General features: G+C 42.7%; 1 protein-coding gene across 1 annotated transcript in view; it reads right to left on the bottom strand.

The window, feature by feature from the left end:
• CAB39 (calcium binding protein 39) overlaps positions 1-17,230 on the bottom strand; it is a 41,567-nt gene extending 24,337 nt beyond the window's left edge. Inside the window, exon 1 of the mRNA XM_014870276.2 lies at positions 17,103-17,230. The gene's annotated coding sequence lies outside the window, so the exon portion shown is untranslated. The remainder of the gene's footprint in view (positions 1-17,102) is intronic.
• Positions 17,231-18,811: the final 1,581 nt, after the last annotated feature.

The following is an 18,811-nucleotide window of genomic DNA, read 5'->3' as shown; positions in this document are numbered from 1 at the left end:
CTCTAAAGAACAGATACACTAACCTGGATTATGGTCTGTCATGTAGCTGAGCTTTATTTTATTTGAAGGGTCAGAAAATATGCTACCTCTACAACAGAAATGTGTGCCACCGTTTAAAACCTGATTATTTACTAGGAGAAGTGTTTTTTTCTGTTGTAAGGAAGTATGTTTTTGTTCCTGTGAGAATGCCTGTGCTACTATTTTCAGAACAATTTAGATACAAGGAATAGTGCAATTACACTCCTGACTGCACTAACATGTGTAGAGTCACTCCTATAACAAATGAATTTGTGGCACCAAAGTCTCACCAGCACAGACTTTTAGGGGAAAGAAGGGAAAGGGATTAAATTGAATGGAAAGCCATACCAGCAGCATAAGCAAGGACATAAAGGCAAACTCAAGCCTTTCTACTTTAGACATACCATGAATTTACCACAACATAAAGTTTAAACTTTTTTTTCTCTGCATCAAAGTATAATCCATAAATAAACATAATTTAAGTATTCATACATATTCCAGCTCCAGAGAGCAAACCACCACCTATCCCCAAGAAAAATGCTGCTGAACTAATGTATAAAACCCCTAGATTTTGTGAAACAAACAGGTGCAATAAACTCAATCCTTATTCTGTTATGGCCCTCACCATTTAATTGCACTAATATTAAGTCCTCAGCTGCATCTTGCTGCTGTGTTTATACACACCAAGATTTTAAGGTGACTGTTTCTGCAAGCTCCTAATGAGAAAAAGAGAAAAAAAACCCTTCAGCTATTTCCTGGCTGCAACTGCATATATTTAAAAAAATCTAAGCCTAGTGAGAAAGCCCATGTAACATCCATTTAATGTGCACGTAAGAAGAAAACTGCTGCAGATCAAAACCAATATAATTTTAGTAAAGCCAAACAATTCCCAGTGAGGTTCCCCAGGGCAGATGAGCCAAGGCCAGAGCTGGCCACTGCTGATGGGGAGGTGCCATTCCCCCTCCCTTCTCCCTGTTTTATGCCAGGGCCAGCTGACCCATCCATGAGCTGAGCATTCACCAAACTACCAGAAAACTACCACCTAAAAGGAAAATAAACAAGGAATAGCTAGGGAATGTAGAAAAAACATCCCTTTGAGGAGCAGGTAGCTGTCAATCAGCTCCTGATCTCTCCAGAAGAGAGAGCACTTCATGGTAAGGCTGGACCTGAACCAACAGCAAGGCTGGAGGGGCAAGGTCACTTTCCATCAGTTATTTTGAGAAGCCTGATATTTGTCCCAGTGCCCAGCGTGCTGACTTAACAGACCAAAATGGCAGAAGACAAAGCCAACAAAAATGAGAGACAATAAATAAAATTCTGAAAGGTTCTTAAGACAAACCAGTACAAGGCACCCTAAGCTGTGAGCCAGACCCAGCTCAAGGAAAGGAGCAGCAAAGGGCTGAGGCAGTCAGGAGGGAAGGGCACAGCAGCTTCTCCTCCTCCAGGTGGAGGGAAGCTGCCAACTTCTATCCTGAAATCATATCATGTGTCAATTACCTTCCACAGTGCTAATAACACATAGGAGAATGGCTTAAGCAAATACACTTAAATAAACTAATGAGTCTACAAAGGCAAATACCAAGTTTCTTAGTAAATAGTTGGGGCTGCACTGCGTGTGGATTTTTAATTGACTATTTATCAGCCTATTACTAACACAACATGATGCGTCCTGCTAAAAAGGGGCACGTTGATATTAAAAAAATATAATTCAGCAAGCTCATGTTTGTCTTGATAGATCTGGTTTCCCTCAGAATTCACTCTTTCGCTGCTTGCTTTTTGGATTAACGGGGACCATTAAGGCAGTATTGCAAACAGTAACATAAATCAGTTTTCTTCAGGTGTAATTGCTACAAGCAGCTGTTAGCTCAGCTAGAATTCAGCACTGTAAAGTCTGGTTGGAATGATAAAACCAGAAAGAGATCGAGAAATTATGCATTTTTAAAAGCACTGTCTTACTCTCAGACATGCCCAGCATCCCAAAGGAAGACTGACAGCCATGCCTTTGATCCAAGAACCATTTTTTCTGCAAGCTACCATGCTCCTTGGGAAAAAAAAAATTGAGTACTTCAAAGCCAGAAGCAGCACCTCATTAGCTATTCAACCCTCTTGTACAAGATTATGAAATGCCACCAGTTATCAGGGTATTTAGGCAGACCAAGTTCCTGCCTGTACTTTCTGTGAGTGTGGTTTGTCCCAGACATGTAGCAGCAGCAGCACGGCAGGACAGCAGCCAGGTGCCACTGGGAAACATCTGGAATATTGCTGCCAGCTCATCACTGCAAATTCCTGCCTTCAGCACATCTTCCTGAAAGGCCTTACCACTTCTGATTGCACAAGAGTATGACCGAGGGCAGCATCCATCATTTCCTTCAGTGTGCTATTTCAATTGAGAATTCACATTCCTCATAAAAACATTCTTGCACATTTTTCATGTGCTGTGTTCTACTACATCTTTCAGTATTCTCATTCTGGATACATGGTTTCCCACTACATTAAAACATTTTCTAAAGTTTCAGCATTGTACCAAAGCAGTTCTTTAATTTTCTCTTGGATAGGTTAAATAAATTGCAACACAACAGCTCCTCATCCAAAATACGTGTCTAAGTAGCACAGCTCATTAATACAAGCTGACCTGCAAAACTTCCCTGTCACAAAGGAAATGAGACTGATAAAGAGCAGGAGCCACACCACAATGTGTTTAACCATGGCTTTCCATGGCAGAGCATGGCTGTGCTTGTAAATGGTAATTACTGGCAAAATTTAAGGGTATAGTCCAGGTCAAAGGCATTTTTGCTATCCTCTAAATACTTCCACACACCTTTTAGGTATTTCTTTCAATATAACTTTAAAATGTGGACAGAAAAATTACACCAACCATCTGTTTGGAACTGTTGTGATAATTTTGTGAGTTTCCTTCATACAAGTTTTCTTGAAGGACAGGCATGTTCATCTCACACTTGGCAAGTTCCACCCAGCACAGAATACTGGCATCTTTCTTAAAATTCACTATTAACTTGTTCCACCAAGTCTGCAGCACACAAAAGCTTTAATGTGATTCAAAAGCAGTTTCACAACTCTGCATCACAGAATTATTTGTGGTGTGACCCACTTAAAGAGTAAAACGGAAAAGAAATCCTTCTTTAAAAATGGCAATTTAATTCAGGGGAAAATTCCCACCTGTAACACAGAAGAACAGCGAAGTGAGCAAAAAAAAGTTAATTCAATGGATTCAGAAAAAAAAGGGTAAGATTGGAAAATAAATTTCTACATAAAACTGTCAATAATAATGTGACATAGCTTCTTACTTTCTGAAAATGTTCAAACAATTAAAACCACGGCAATGAATAGCCCTGCTTGCTTCTTTAGCACCAAATGCCACCTGATTCCTTTCATTAAGCAGCCTTCTCTCTCTTGCCATTCAATCAATTTACTGATCCTTCTGCCTCTTCAAGGGCCTCCTTCTCCAGCAGACACCTGCACCACGCTGGACAAAGAGAAGGGCAGCTCCTGTCACTGGGCTCCACTAGCTCACTGCAGCCCCTAAAACTACACAGTACTCTGTGATTTGTACACCATTAGAGAAATTGCAGTTTAACACACAGCTACATAAACATTAAGTAGAAACTGATTTTAAATAGTACTGCTGCTTTTAAGGGGCTTCAGAGATCCAGCGTAAGCAGAAAAGCTTGTTAATACTAAATCTCAGAATGTGAGATCCCAGTCTGTCTCCACGTTGAAGGAAATTTTATGACTCAGCTTCTTTCCCTGGTGTGCTGTTTCGAGTTACCCCACCCATCCATTTCCTCACAAACCTTACTGCTATATTGCAATATGGTATACAGACAGGCATGTGAATGCCTCACCCATTCCTTGGGAAGTATATTTAAAAATTATTAAAAACAATAATGATCCTACATTTTATCACAAAAAACAACTACTGTCTCTAGCACAATGTGCACAAAAAACCAAAGAACTTACCTGAAGCTTCAAGAAAAGTTGTCAGACAATATGCCCACTTCTGCCCAGGTAGAAGCTGAAGCAAATTTCTCCTAACCTGGTAATACAGTAACTACCCTGTTGGCTCAGTTGCCATTACTGCATCATCACAAACCCCAGAATATTTGTTACATGACAAAAAATGCTGCAATTCTGTACGTGCCATTCTACCCACCCTTGGAAGCAAAAATGCAAAGCAACAGTCTCCTTTGTAACTAGTTTTAGTTCTTTGCATATATTATTCCCATTCCTTTCCAGAGGTTCTCTTTGTACCAGATTTTCTGTACATCTAAGGGTCAATTTTCAGAGTGTAGTAGTGGCAAAAGTGGAAGCAGAAGGATACTGCAGTTTAATTTCCGATTTATTTCGCATTGTGAGATATAGCCTGGAGTTCACACATTGCAGTAACTCAAATGAGCTGTGTGAGTGTGAGAAACCACCCAGGTGAAGGACAGGAAACCCCAGCAGCACCACAACAGCACCACTGAACCCGGACCAGAAAGCTGCTGCAATGGGCAGGGGGAAAACATCACTTTAAACACGAGCTGCTTACGTCAGGAAGGAGGATGAGAATCCCAAGTACCAGCACGAGGGAAGTGCATGTGCACTTTTGGGGCGTTTTGTTTTGAACAGAAGTTGAGAACAATTAAACTGCAAGAATGGATCTTGGATTGCTCCAGCCACAATCCTCTAAGGCACAATTTTCTTTAGAGAATATTCCCTCAAACAAAAACCTACACTCAGTAAAGCCATTCTCTAGTAGCACAAACAACAAAGCCTGGGGGGAAAAAAAACAAACCAAAATTAATAAAGTATTACCCAAGAACAATTTCAATAAGAAGTGTATCACTTTTAATACTAACTTTAAAGAAATCCAACAATATTTTCCCATTACTTTCTTTGGAGACCGTATTCTATGGCCTGCTAGAAACTTCTAATGCTCAAACTAAGTTTATCAAAGTTCAACACAGCATAGCTCTTCATCTAATTTACCTTAAGATCAACAAATTTTTAACAAACATAACCGACAAAAGAATAGTATCATTTAAAGAATAATATTAAAGCATTAAGATTATGAGCAGTAAAACACTGACCTTGACATAGCTCAGGAACATCCTAAAACCACTGACTTAGGAACTGGGAAGACACACCAAGGAGTAGCTCTCTTCCCATAGTGACTGCTACTGGTCCCTGCCATAGGCAGCATGGCATGAACTCCATCCATCTCTGCTTTGCCACATTCGATGTGTGAAGGCTTCCATTCCAAAATAATCCATTTGGGAGCCCACAGTTAAAGACTCTTTATGTTAAACCACTGTGGAGTTCCCCTCAGTTCCATAAGCTTTACAAACTAGCTGGGATGACAGGCAATCAAGCACAGCTTAACTACTTGGCTTCATTTTTGTGCATCAAGTGGGCAGAAGCAGGGCTGAACCTGAAACCCAACAAGCACAGCAAGCTGCACTGCAAAGAGCTGGCCACACTCTGCAGAGGTGGCTGAAAGCACAGCTGACTCCTCCATTCTGCCACTGTCACCTCAGCTGCGAGATCTCAGCAGTGTGACACAAAGATTCAAACGTAAATCACTAGATCAATTCTCATGAATCTGAGCAGATTCTCACTACATGAAACCAAGACAATTTGGTGCATGACCCAATGATCCACACCTTCTCTACAAAAGGCAGCTCCTGACAAATAACCTACGGGAGCTATGTTCCGAGTCACAGAGAAAGCAGGAGAGGGCAATCAATAAACGACTGAGAATCATGACACCACCATTACTGGGAATTTTTTCCCTCTAGTTCATCACATCCTCATTCAGTAACGGAAAAGAGTTGTTCTGGGATTTTTCCCTTAAATTATCTCTCACCTAGTACTAGGAGCTGAAGCAGAGGCAGTATCTGTGCTGATCCACATGTCATCCACCTGACAAATTTGCTTTCTGTCACAATTTTGGTTTTTGTTTCTTTGTTTTGTTGTTGTTTTTTTTTTGCCATGGTCCCCGGCACTTAAAAGACAGTTTTGATGACAATACAAAGAGTTTACTGACACAGCTCTGCTAGCAAATCCTACCTAGTGCAGATACAGCTTAGATTAATAAAAACCACAAGCACTCACCATGATAACAACTGTGCCAGGGCTTTACTGGTTAAGTACTTTTCTAAAGAGTGCTCTTTCCTTCATACTGCCAGCCAGCATCAGTACACCATCACTCAAGTGTCCAATTTCCCCAAGTTAGCTGTGTGGAGGTACCTTTTAGTACAGAACTCTCACACAGCTCATCCTCAAACAAAACTCCTGATTCCTCTCATATGGTATGCTGTACCGAGGACAACGTGGCAAAGGGGAACATATCAAAAAGAACAGCAAAATCAGAGGCTAGCCAGGAGAAATTTTCTCCCTAATTACTCAAGACCAAGAATTAATTTCACAGGTATCACTTGAAAGACAAAAGAAAAAAAATCAATACATTACAGGCCACAACACATCTGTGATATTAAGGTGCACATCTATCTCACTGCTACCAAGACACCAGAGTGAAAAATAAACTCACAAGAAGCAGCTGGCTAAAATCCAGCCTGATATGCAGGGTCCAGGAAAGAGACCACACTTTGATAATGTATTATCCCCCACAAGGAGTGACCGTCAGGGGTCACAGCTGGACTGGCACTGTTCAGGTGTGTGTGACTGAGCACGCCCCCAGCAAGGGCTGCTGATCACATCAGGCTGTGTGCTGCAGCCACAGGGATGGATGCCATGCACAGGGGCTGCACAACAGTGAGACCTGGGCTCGTGCAAACCTTATGAAGCTCGACAAGCACAGCAACTGCAACTCCTGTCTGTGGGACAGAGCAATCCCGGGCACAAACACAGTCTGGGCACAGAATGGATTGAGAACATCCCTGCCCAGAAGGACTCAGGGTGGTGACTGAGGAGAATCTCAACATGACATGGCAATGTGCACTGCGGCCCAGAACACAGCCCAAGGCCCGGGCTGCATCACGAGCAGTGTGGCCAGCAGGGCGAGAGAGGGGACTGTGCCCCTCCACTCCACCCTGTGAGACCCCACCCACAGCGCTGCCCCAGCTGTGGCCCCAGCAGAGCAGGAACAGGTGATGGGAGGGCTGGAGCACCTCTGCAATGGAGACAGGATGGGAGAGCTGGGGCTGCTCAGCCTGGAAAACAGAAGGCTCTGCGGAGACCTTCAAGTACCTTCCAGTCCTCAAAGGGGCTACAAGAGAGATGCAGAAGGGCTTCTGACAAGGGGGAATGGCTTCAAACTGAGAGCAGTCAGGGCTGGATTAGGTATTAGGAATTAATTGTTCCCTGCGAGGGTGGAGAGGCCCTGGCACAGGGTGCCCCATCCCTGCAGTGTCCAAGGCCAGGCTGGATGGGGCTCTGAGCAACCTGGTCTGGTGAAAACTGTGCCTGCCCATTGCAGAGGGGCTGGAGCTGGACAGTCTTGAAGGTCTTTTCCCAATCCAAACCATTCAATAATTCTACAATAAAATTATCTCCCTTTAAAACTAAACAACAAACCATTATTGAATAAGTGAGCAGATTTTGTACCAAGATAATAAACAAGCAAGCAAAAACACTAGACCTTAAAGGATAATTCACTTTGTTCTCCCAAGAAAAGAACCAGTCATTGCAATACAGAAATTTCACATAAATAATTTCAACATAACTATATACCTTAAGTGGCTGCAGAAAAGTGTACTTTGCACAGTTCCCCATGATCACCTCTCTTGCTTCTGCCAGTTTAAATGTTTGGTCTAAATCTTCAAAGTCACTAATGGAATTCAATTTCTGATACATAAACCACACCACATCTCAACTGCCAGGTCAGGTGTGCTCCTTTGGAGCAACACAGAGCATAGAAAGACATATTTCATGGCAGAGGTGATGCATCCCAGGATTAAGAGAACTATCCAAGCCACAAACCTTCAGGAGAGATGAGGTGGGAGTCATAACATTTAACACCATGCAATTGCATTTTATTTTCATAGATTTTGAGGCAGAGCGAGAAGAGTTTCAGCTAACCCATGAACTCCATGTTATGAAATGCTCTGCAGTACAGCAATCAAAAAGGGGGAATGATCTAGACTGCTCCCAAAATGTGCTCAAGCTCTTGCCATGGCAACCTAATTAAGAGTCCTTCTGATGACTCACAAGACACCAGCCCAAAGATCTACGTTACAGCAGGATACTTCAGCACATACAATCTGAAAAGCCAGCCATTCCTGAAACACCCAGGTCAAAATCCTTTTCCCTCCCGACACCACCTGAGAGTTTCAGTTACTCAGAGTTCCTGTATATTAATGAATACAGAAGATAAACAATGTGTCAGATGTCTGTGCTGATACATGCTACTTGTCATGTCTCTTTTTGAGGACACTTGAGTTCTCCTTCCAGGTAGACCACATCACGCTAAGCAAACTTCTCTGTTTCCATGAGAGTAACAAATACAAGAAACGACCTTGGAACAGACAGGTTGAAAGTCTTCATAAAAGTTTAACATCTAAATTTATTCCAGCCAAAATTCAGGAGATAGTACCTTACAGCTCCTGCTTGCTGTTGATCAAAAGTTTCTAAAAGCATGTTTGCATTTAAAGAGAAAGGAGGCTGGAGCAAACTCCACAGCATAAAGTCACCCTTCCAAAAGAAAGGTTTCCCAACTGATCTGACTTCAAAGCAACTTGCAAGAGCTGCTGTAGGCATGACTCTCCAAGGCACAAGAGCCCTGAGGGCTCACAAATGCAACAAGCCAGCACTGTTGATATTCCCTTACAGGAGTCAGCATCTCCCCTGAAACACACGGACAGGCCCTGAATGAAAACCAGCTGAGAGCTACCTGGCTACAGACAGCACGTGAAAAACAAGGTTTGGAACAAGAACTGACTCATATTAGGTCAACTAACATGGTGAGAAGCACCTCTGAGGGACAGTTCCCTTAATTAATCTGCTAAGAAGAGATGGACTGGAAAAGGGAACTATCAAATTGTTTCACAATACTAAAATAAGAACTCCCGATTTTCCTCTAATGCAATTACTGTGCAATGATACCAAAAGAAACTTGAACACTACAAAAGAAGTTTCCACCTCTACAAGATTACCCAAGGAATGATCTTACATCATATATGAAATGACCAAAAATAACATTCTGCAGGACAGGACAGTAGGTCTTCAAAAAGGCTGACACCAAGCTCAGGTGGAACTTACATTTTAGCTGATACCCACACTCCTCACATTGTGCATTTTCACTTATTTCAGCTATGTCAGTATCCTGCCAGTATCCTTAGGGCTATTTGGAAAAACAAAACAAAAGCCCCACAACTTTTGAAATCATTAATAGGAGCACCAGCTTAAAATAATTTTATTTAATTACGGATTACAAAAATTACTTATATAGGGGTTTACAATAGTACAATATCACCACTTTCTATATCACTGAGAGGCTTCAATCAAACAAGAGCTCTTAAATCAAATTATGAAATGGTCAAGAAATCAAAATTCCCTCCCTCGCCCTGCTGCCCTCACTGCTTGTAATGCAGTCCCCAATGCAATCTTTACATTTATCACAAAAATAAAGGCATGCAGTGACAGTTCTGGAATATGACCAATCATTCATTAGAAACAGAAGTAAATAAGGGGATTTTGCAGAATTCAGACGTATTGAAATCTATTAAAATAATTATTTGCTACTAAGTCAAACACAATGTAAATAAACATGAGACACTGTAATTTATGGATTTTCAAACTATCCCTTTTAGCTCCTAAAATACAGATTTTAATTTTCCCTTCACAGTCATTTTGAAATTAGTTTAGCTTGGTTATCTAATTTAGGGACTTGCTCAAAATCTGAATTTTCTGAGTTTTTGTATAAATCCCAGAGGCATCACTCCACAACACTGAAAGTTAGAGTACCATGATGACTACAAGAGACAAGGTGTAGGAACTTCTCTTGTGCTAACTAACATTTCTCAATGCTTGCTAGTAATTCTGAAAGTCAAAACCAGTCTATTTTTAGAGAAAAGCTTCTGCATTTCTGGCCAACAATTGTTCTCCTTGTTCACTAAAGAGCTCAAGAACAGCAACTTCTGAAACACAGATTTGACATTTCTTCCCAGATTTGATAGTGTTAAGTCCTCAACCTGCATCAACACGAGGAGTGACTGCCGGTGCTAAAGGGAGAGCAGAACTACTCACACTCCACTCCAACAACTCTGAGACCTTACCCAGTACAATTCCTACGGGAAGCAAGGAGCCTTGCCTCAAAGCAAAAATCTAATCCATATCTGTTGGATGTAAACTATGAATCCAGCCATAGAGGGCTGTTAACATTTTTATATTTTTACATATCCACACACACATAAGTTCCCAAGCAAGAAGGAAAACTCACTAAACTGAGTTTATTTCTCTTTCCAAGAGAAAAGCAATGTATATACAGGCGGGAAGTAATAATTACATTCACAAATTAAGAAGCTGGGGAGTTGAAAGCTTTTTGATCTTTCCAGGTTAAAAGAATGAAGAAAATTGACATGTAATTCTCTCACAGAATTTCAAACTTAAAATATATTCCTAAGTTTGTCAGCACGCACAAATGCCCTGAAGTTTTTGTGACTTTTTGGGAAAATATTCCATAACCCTGTAATGAGGAGGCTCTTCTGGACCTAAAGAGGTTAAACCCATCACCATAACACATGAGTTAAGGGCAGCACCAGTCAGACAGACAGCTATGCCAGGACTCTGCCCAAAATGCTCTGTGAGTGGATGCAGTTCCTCACAGAAAAACTGTTTACTCCAGCTCCACCCTATTAGAGAGTTAGCAGAGTTTGGGTATTGCTCAATGTCAATTACAGACATAAAACGGAACTATATTAGTCAATTCTGATGAGTCAATCTACTGCTTTTCTTAGAGATTACAAATCTAAATAATCACCTCCAGAACAGTGCTTGTTTAGCCAACACAGACTATTTTCAAGAAGCTGTCTTTGCTGTCAATCATTACCTCTGTAATTCATGAAAAAAGACTATTTGCCCTGGTGACTGGAGCTTGTGTTTGCTTTCAGTAATGTTTTAAGACAAGCTGAACTCCTCAGGTTCACAGCTGAACCCTGAAATCCAACAGCCAACACTTGGTTTAAGGTTTTACAATTATCTTGATTGTTTTAGTTTTTCTCAGTTGTACTTCCTTAAGAGAAGCCTTCCCTCATTCCACTGACAAACTATACTAGACTACAAAAAGAGAAATTTCCATAGGAACTTCTCCTTTTTCAAAGCTGGAAAGCAGGCAACAAGGCAGAGGGCAGCAAAACTAGGTCTCTTGGACAAGACTTGGGCAGCAGAATTTGATCCCAAATCTTCCTTCCTTATTAGACAATACATAACCCAGGTGCCTACAACGTGGTCACTGCTGGAGTGTTCATCCTCTTCTGGAAGGCTAAAATGAGATTCCAAGGGTAACAACCAATATCACAACATCAGTTCAGGTGCCTAATGGACAAACACCACCATGAATACTCTGCAACAGCACAGCTGGTCTCCAGCTGCCCTTTCAGAAAATCACAAACCTCTAGGGCAGATGCCTTGGAGTATCTAAAATAAAACTAGATATCTATGTTTAGGCAACTGAATTTCACATTGCAAATGGATGCCACTGGAAAAAAAGTTTAGGAAGCCTGTGTTTCTGAAGTTCTCCACCAGACAACACGTACAACAAACATCACACACTCGAAGAGAGGAAGAAATTCTCTGTACTCAAGCATTCATTTCATTCCCTGAAAAAAGGGGGGAGAAGCACCGTGCTGCTGAAGAACACTGTGAAATGTACTGTCCTGAGTATCTGTGAACCGAAGAAAAACCCCCCAAGGACCTGGATCCTCCTATGTCCTTTTGCAGTAAAGCAAAAGACCAAATACACTGCAACTGAACAAGTACATTCAAAAGATGCTTTGTGTGTCGAGCGAAAAAAACCTGGAAACAATCACAAAGCTTTTGTACCAAATTGGTATAACTGAAGCAAGGTTCGGGGTATTTGCTGATTTTTGAGAGATTTCTCAACATTTCTCTAATATAGTACCCAGCACATACAAAGTCTTTATCAAGAATTGTGCCTCAAGTGACCTCCTCCAAGGTATCTCTTTAAATTCTCCTGAGAAGTTTCTCCATCACTACCAAACTCCAGTCAGAAGAAACTGAGGACTTGAATAGCAGGTGTGACAGGTTAGAAGAACCATGCATTCATAAACTGTGTGGGAGAGACTTCTCAGGCATCCCTGTGTTAAACTCAGTGCATGTCTGCATCACCAAAGTCTCTTTACAATAAAACCCCCGACATTTTCTTTGCTAAAATTTTGTCTCTTTGTGAACAGATTTTATTTTTGCTTATTCTTTGTCTATACATGATATTCAATAAGGTCAATGTTATGTGGTGGTTAATTTGGTGGTTCATTTTATAAATTACTGCAATACATCAAACAAAAATTTAAATCTTCTGACATCTATCAAAAGGAATATCATCTGCTAGAGCAGTAACTTCACACATAACAGTCAAAAGTAAACTATAACGACACAAACAACTTTTTTCTAATTTCTACAAGTGCAGCAAAACCTCCTGGAACTGCTTACCCAGAGGAAGAGCTCAGAGCCTCCACTACAGCAGGATGCTCTGAATGGGTGTGATCAACACACACATCTACCACTCCATACAGGGTGTCACTCATAACTCGCTGTTCTACAGACTTTTTGCCAAAGCAAGCTCCTCAGCGGATGAGCTGAGAAGCTGCTGTGGCTCTGAACTAATATTTGGAAGAATATATCCATCCATGAGGAGCTTCTCAGGTGCATCTGGCCAGGAAAGTAGAAAGAAAATGACAGAGAAAGCTGCACAGTCGAAGCAACAGTGACTGCAAGAGCTGGCTGGGGTGTCAGAGGGACCTTCCACAACTTAGTGCAGCTGCCTTTCCTCCCTAATCTATGCACTGCCATGCTTTGCTCAGAAGCCATTAATAAAACAATGAAAACTTTTTCAGAAAGGTGTTTCTTCAGATGTTAGGCTGGTTGTCTGGGGCAGCCTAGCAGCCAGAAAAAAAACCACGCATTCCACATTTCTGGAGACGCTTCTCCATTTTTTCATTCTATGTTTTAACACAGATAAACTTCAAAGGAGATAAGGTATTTCACACATGAGTGACTGAACATAACTACTGCTCTCACAGTCACATACATTCAACTCCCGGAAAAGCTGACAAATTAATTCCATTTAATTTATAGCAGAGTTCTGTCTTATCTATTTTTAAGTCTCATGTTTCAAATCTTGCAGGGTTTGCAGTTAAAACAATTTGTTACATTCTCTTAATAAGAAAAAACAATTTGTTATCAATAAATACTGACTAAAAAAATACACTACAGGGCAAGGATCAAAAGCTGCACAGAGTAATTTTTCACTGATGCAGCCATTTCCCACACTTGGCAGTATACCTGAATTTTTTAAAATATCCAGTGTTCTAAACAGCTACGTAACAACTCATAAATACCTTTATCCAAAGATGTTTGTGAACTTAGAAAAGCATCTTACACTAATACTACAGTTCTCTATTAATTATAACTCGCCAGTTTTTGAACTGTCTTGCTATATTTAACTTTTTGGTGATGAATTCTCAGGGTGTTTGAAGGGGAGGATTACAGAGGAAATGGTCCTTTAGAAAGGAACTTGGAATTTAACGACAAGTAGTGGAATTTCAATAAACAGAAAGATCCCCCAGAACTTTATGCCCTTGTGGATAGGCTTAATATTTGCTTCTTTTAGCAAATTTGAAGTCAACAGTCAGGAACTTTTTGTAGTGTCTTTTGATTCTATCAAGCATAGCTAGAATACTCAGACCAAGGGAGTTAGAAAGCAAATTGTAGTTGTTTATTTAAACCTAAGCCATTTACTTCCTAAATTAACACTGTCTGAAAAAAGAGGCCACGAAGGCTGTTGAGGAATGACCACAGTTATTCCTGTAAACACACAGAATTTTGGCTGCTTCCAGTTTGGATCAATCCTGAATTCAAGCCTTTATAAGGAGTATTTAAATAGGGGCAAATGAATGTGTTATTTTATCACAAGGTGCAATAAGGAAAGCACATAAATCTGCTCAGGCTAAAGAAAGCCCAAACTCACATGACACCAGTGTAAGCCTTAGGTGCTCCCCGATCATGCATTTAACAGCCCAGCTCAAGTCCTTTAAAATAATTCAAGACAGCCTCATCTGCTAATTTAACCTTTGTGTTTGCACTCGGGGGGTGGGGAGGGATCTCAGCATAAAGTTTCACCTTCTCACTGCAGATATTCAGCTTCCTTTTGGCTCACACCTCTGCACCTCGTGGTGCCAGAAGCATGGTATGGAGAGAAAAGCATGGGCAAAGAGAGAATTAAACATACAACATGTCAACTGTACAGTGCAGAAATGATAACGTTTGAAAAATATTCAACTCACATTTTTGTTTCACACATTATTTACATAAATAGCTGCAGGCTGTTGTGGAACTATTAATTTTGAAGGAGCAGATGAGTCAAATCTTATTTTTGATAGGTAACTGCAAGATGTCTCCAATTAGACAAAGATAATCATACTTTAATAGCTGCTCTTGTAATTAAACCATATTACACAGTGTCACAAGTACAGAAAAGCAGGGCCAGAAGGGAATTCAAAAGGCCACCAGGCTTCTTCCTGCCCCCTGCTTCAAAGCACACCAGCCATTACAGCACCTTTCTGAAACTCCACCAAAAAAATTCATTACTGTAGCAAGTGTCTAAAGCCCCTAAGGCGTGGACAGGGATTATCAGCTTTCAGAAATATTTTACACAAAAAATTAGTCTGCAAACAATTCATGTGAAAAAATCTGCAAAAATTGAACGAAGAAATTATTCAGAAGGGAAAACACTGGCCAGTAATTCTCAAATTCACCAAAATGCCATAAAAAGCCCTAGGAAGTGCAGCACATGCAGGGCAACAGTCGAGTCTCATTCAACTACCAGCCATTAATTAATAAGAGCTACATGATAGAATGCAAAATAGATACCATTCCCTCCTGAATAAACCAATCAAGGAATTCCAAGAGGTGCAGTTTTAATATTATCACACCCCACTGGGAATATACATTTGTCTGGGCTTGATAATACCCAAAGAGCATAATTATCTCTCAAAGACATACTGTCACAAAGTATTACTCAACTGCTGCTTTTATATGGTCTCCTTTATTTGTAAATACAAGTATTTTTAAATATATAAATTCTGTTTTATACACCTGTGCGTTCAACACACACAGAACACATCAAAATTACAGAACTCTGTGTCAACATAAAGAAGAGAATGTCGTTAAACTTCAGCAAAAAAAAAAATCAATGCTATCAGCATTCAGAAGAACTCAGCAGAATGCTAGTCCACACGTACAAACTCACATTCTGAGACTGCTCTGCTTGGTCCCAGCACCACCAGACATGACCTCCTCCTGTGCCAAGGTACTCCTGTCTGACTGACGAAAGCCCCAACAACAGCTGTATTACACTACATTAAATGCAAATAAATTTAAGCCAAGTGCATCCTAGCTGGCTGACCCAGTAGTTTCTCATACCACAGGAAAACCATGAAGCTAACTGTGAAATACAATATTCTTACAACAGCCAGTCCACGGCAGGCAGGAACCTATCAAGACACCACCGTGCCACTTACAGATCACATTAGATGCCAATTTCTACAGGACATCTGAAAACAAAAAAAACCAAGTTACTCCTGAGCTCAGAATACGTACCATGCTTATTCTACCTCACTAAATATTTCGTGGCCTTTTTTTTCCTTCTGCAGTTAAAGGCATGTGCCACATCAACAGGTATTAGGTAAGAGCTATTAATTAAAGGTACACAGTGTTTTAAATAGTAAAAATCTGTTATTTAAAAGCTTCGATATCAAGGTGCAAGCTCAGGATGTTAAATTTCCTCTGACAACATGAACTCTAGGTGTTAAAAAGGAAGACACACTTCCTGATGAACCACACTGCTAAGGATCTTGAAGTTTAAAAAAACCCATGTGCAGGCAAAACTCTACAACATTTTGACGTTAATCAAATTTCATTTCTGATCTACACTGAAGCTGTCCTTCCACGCATTGTTATTTGCCTCACTGAAACTGAAGAGCCTAGGTCATGTAATTTAATCTTTGACTCATCATGCAAATTAAATCACACCATTCCCACAAGACAGCATATAGGTTTTAAATAAATCCTAGGCACCTACATGATCCCTCACCAGAAATTAAAATTCAAGAAAATTTTAAAAACACCAAACCGGATACATCCCTGTTTCAGTACCGGCAGCGTTCCACAGATTTGCAGGGAAAAAAAAAAAACAACGGCAAAACTTTTCTTACGCTACAGAACAGAGAGAGAGCACGCTGCGTTAGCTGTCCGTGGGGCAGTCTGCAAAGAAAACAGGCTCTCAGCCCTCCCGCACAGCGGCTGCTGCGGAGGCCTATCGGGGCTACCCACAGCAACAACAATTGTAGGAAGAGGCCTCGGAGCCGGACCCCGAGAGGCCGCGTAAGGCAGCGCCGGCCCCGCACCTCCGGCCGCTCCGTGCAGCCAAGGCCGAACAAAGAGCGGTGGTCGCGGGCAGCGCCCCCGGCCCGGCCCTGCCCTGCGACGGGACAGGCGCTGCCCCTCCGCCCTCCTGGGGAGCGGCCCGGCCGCTGCGGTTCGCTCCGGGCCGGGCCGTGCGCGGCTTTACGTTAATCGTTCCTCGGGCTCGACGTTTGAGGAGCTCGGGGACCGGGGCGCTGCCTCACGGGAAGCACAGCCCCGGCCGTGCCCTTCCCCTCGGGCTGCCCGGCTGTGCCCCCGGAGCAGCGGCTGCGATCCCCGGCCCTGCCCTCTGCCCAGGCCGGCGGGACTCGGCCGGTCCCTCCCAGCGCCGAGCGCAGAAACGGGCCCGGAGCGCGGCGGGCACCGGCCGGGCCGCGCTACCCGCGGCCCGCAGAGCACGGCCCAGCCCCGCGCCGGACAATGCCCACGGCTGTCGCCCCCCACGGCCCCGTCCGCCCCAGTACCTGTGCGTCCGGCGGGCCCCGCCCGCCCGCTGGCGGCTCTCGGCTCCGGCGCTGCGGCTGCGGCAGAGGCGGCGCGGCCCCGGCTCGCCCGGCCCGTCCCCCCCGCCCCGCGCTCACGGCGTCGCACCGGCCCAACCCGGCCCTCCGCCCGCGCTTCCGCCCGCGCCCGCCCCGCAGCGCCCCCTGCCGCCGCGGAGGACCCGGGCGCTGCCCGGCCCGCCCCACGTTTCGCGATTTCCTCGTTTTATTGTTCGCGGTGCTTTTTATCGTCATTGGGGTCATGGAGTCACCAAGGTTGGAGGTGTTATGAATGAGAGACAAAAGTCTCGATATTCAGCAAAATTTAGATTGCTTTATTTGACATAGACAGAGCAAGCAGCGCTGGGGAACGTGAGGGGTCACCGCCCACTCCACGCTCCACCCAACCTTGGTTTGCAGCCTCTTCTTATACTGTGGGTTCTCGTTGTAATCAACAAATTTTGTTTTTTTGTTGTCATAAGCAGTGGTGGTTGAATAAACATCCTCGTAGATAACCACCAGAGAAGTTCTGGGAGTCTGGTCCTTGAGATAGGCAGCATTGATCAGACAAAGGCAGGAAGGGCTATTGGGAAGTCTGATTTTGCAAGCTGGTAGCCGATACAACTTATTTGGAAAACATAATATAACATAATATAACGTAACATAAAATAACATAATATACCACAACAAGGTAATTTTAAACAGAATGATTTTATCATATAATTTCCTTTATCTAGTGTCCATGCTTCACTTCAGAGCTTAGTATTCTGGTTTATACAAACCCCAGTGCTTTTGTGATTAACACGAATCTTTTATCAATTATCACAGAGGGGACCTTTCAGATCATCCAGTCCAGCCATCCACCCACTGCCACTGCACCCCTAAGCCACTAAACCACCTCACCCAGCCTCAGGTCTAGGTCCCTGTTGAGCACCTCTAGGGTGGGGACTCCACCACCTCCCTGGCAACCTGTTCTGATGCCTGACCTCCCGAACAGGGAAAAATATGTTTCTAATATTTAATCTCAGCTTAAAGCTGTTTCTTCTGGTGCTCTCACTGCAGACAGGGCAGAAGAAGCCCCATGTCTACTACAGCCTCCTGCCAGGGAGTTGTACAGAGCAAGGTGGTCCCTCTTGAGCTCCTGGAGACAAAACAACCTCGGCTCCCTCAGCCACTCCTCATAAGACAAATTTTCTAAACCTCTCACAAGCCTTGGTGCCCTTTGCTGGACACACTCCAGCACCTCAATGTCCTTTTTAAAGTGAGGGGCCCAAACCTGCGTGCAGAGCTCAAGGTGCAACCTCTTAAGTTAAGAGTTTTTGTAGTTATTATTTACATTTTATTTATTGGTATATATTCATTTGTTGTTTGTACTTACTGTTCTGTTCATCATTTTTTTCCCCCTCTGCCCCGGCCTTTTGCAGACCCTTTACACCCTCTGTGGTGTCACAAAACTTCTTTTCCATGCCAGGACCCTCAGGGCTTCGGTGTGGGGCTGGAACTCGGCATGGTGCCTGGGACATGGGCTGATTGTCCTGATGATCAGGCGATTTACAGCCTGGAGGCTTTCTGCAGTCCCCAGCGTGGCATGGAAGGACTCCACACTGGTTTTCTGTCCCTGTACATAATACTTATCTATTATTGTCCCTGTGACAAATGCAAATTAGCCTGGATAGAGAAAAGCCCACACC

This window comes from Sturnus vulgaris, chromosome 10 (genome assembly GCF_052056855.1).
Source record: "Sturnus vulgaris isolate bStuVul1 chromosome 10, bStuVul1.hap1, whole genome shotgun sequence".
NCBI classification, from domain to species: Eukaryota; Metazoa; Chordata; class Aves; order Passeriformes; family Sturnidae; genus Sturnus; species Sturnus vulgaris.
This window is presented reverse-complemented; position numbering and strand designations above follow the sequence as displayed.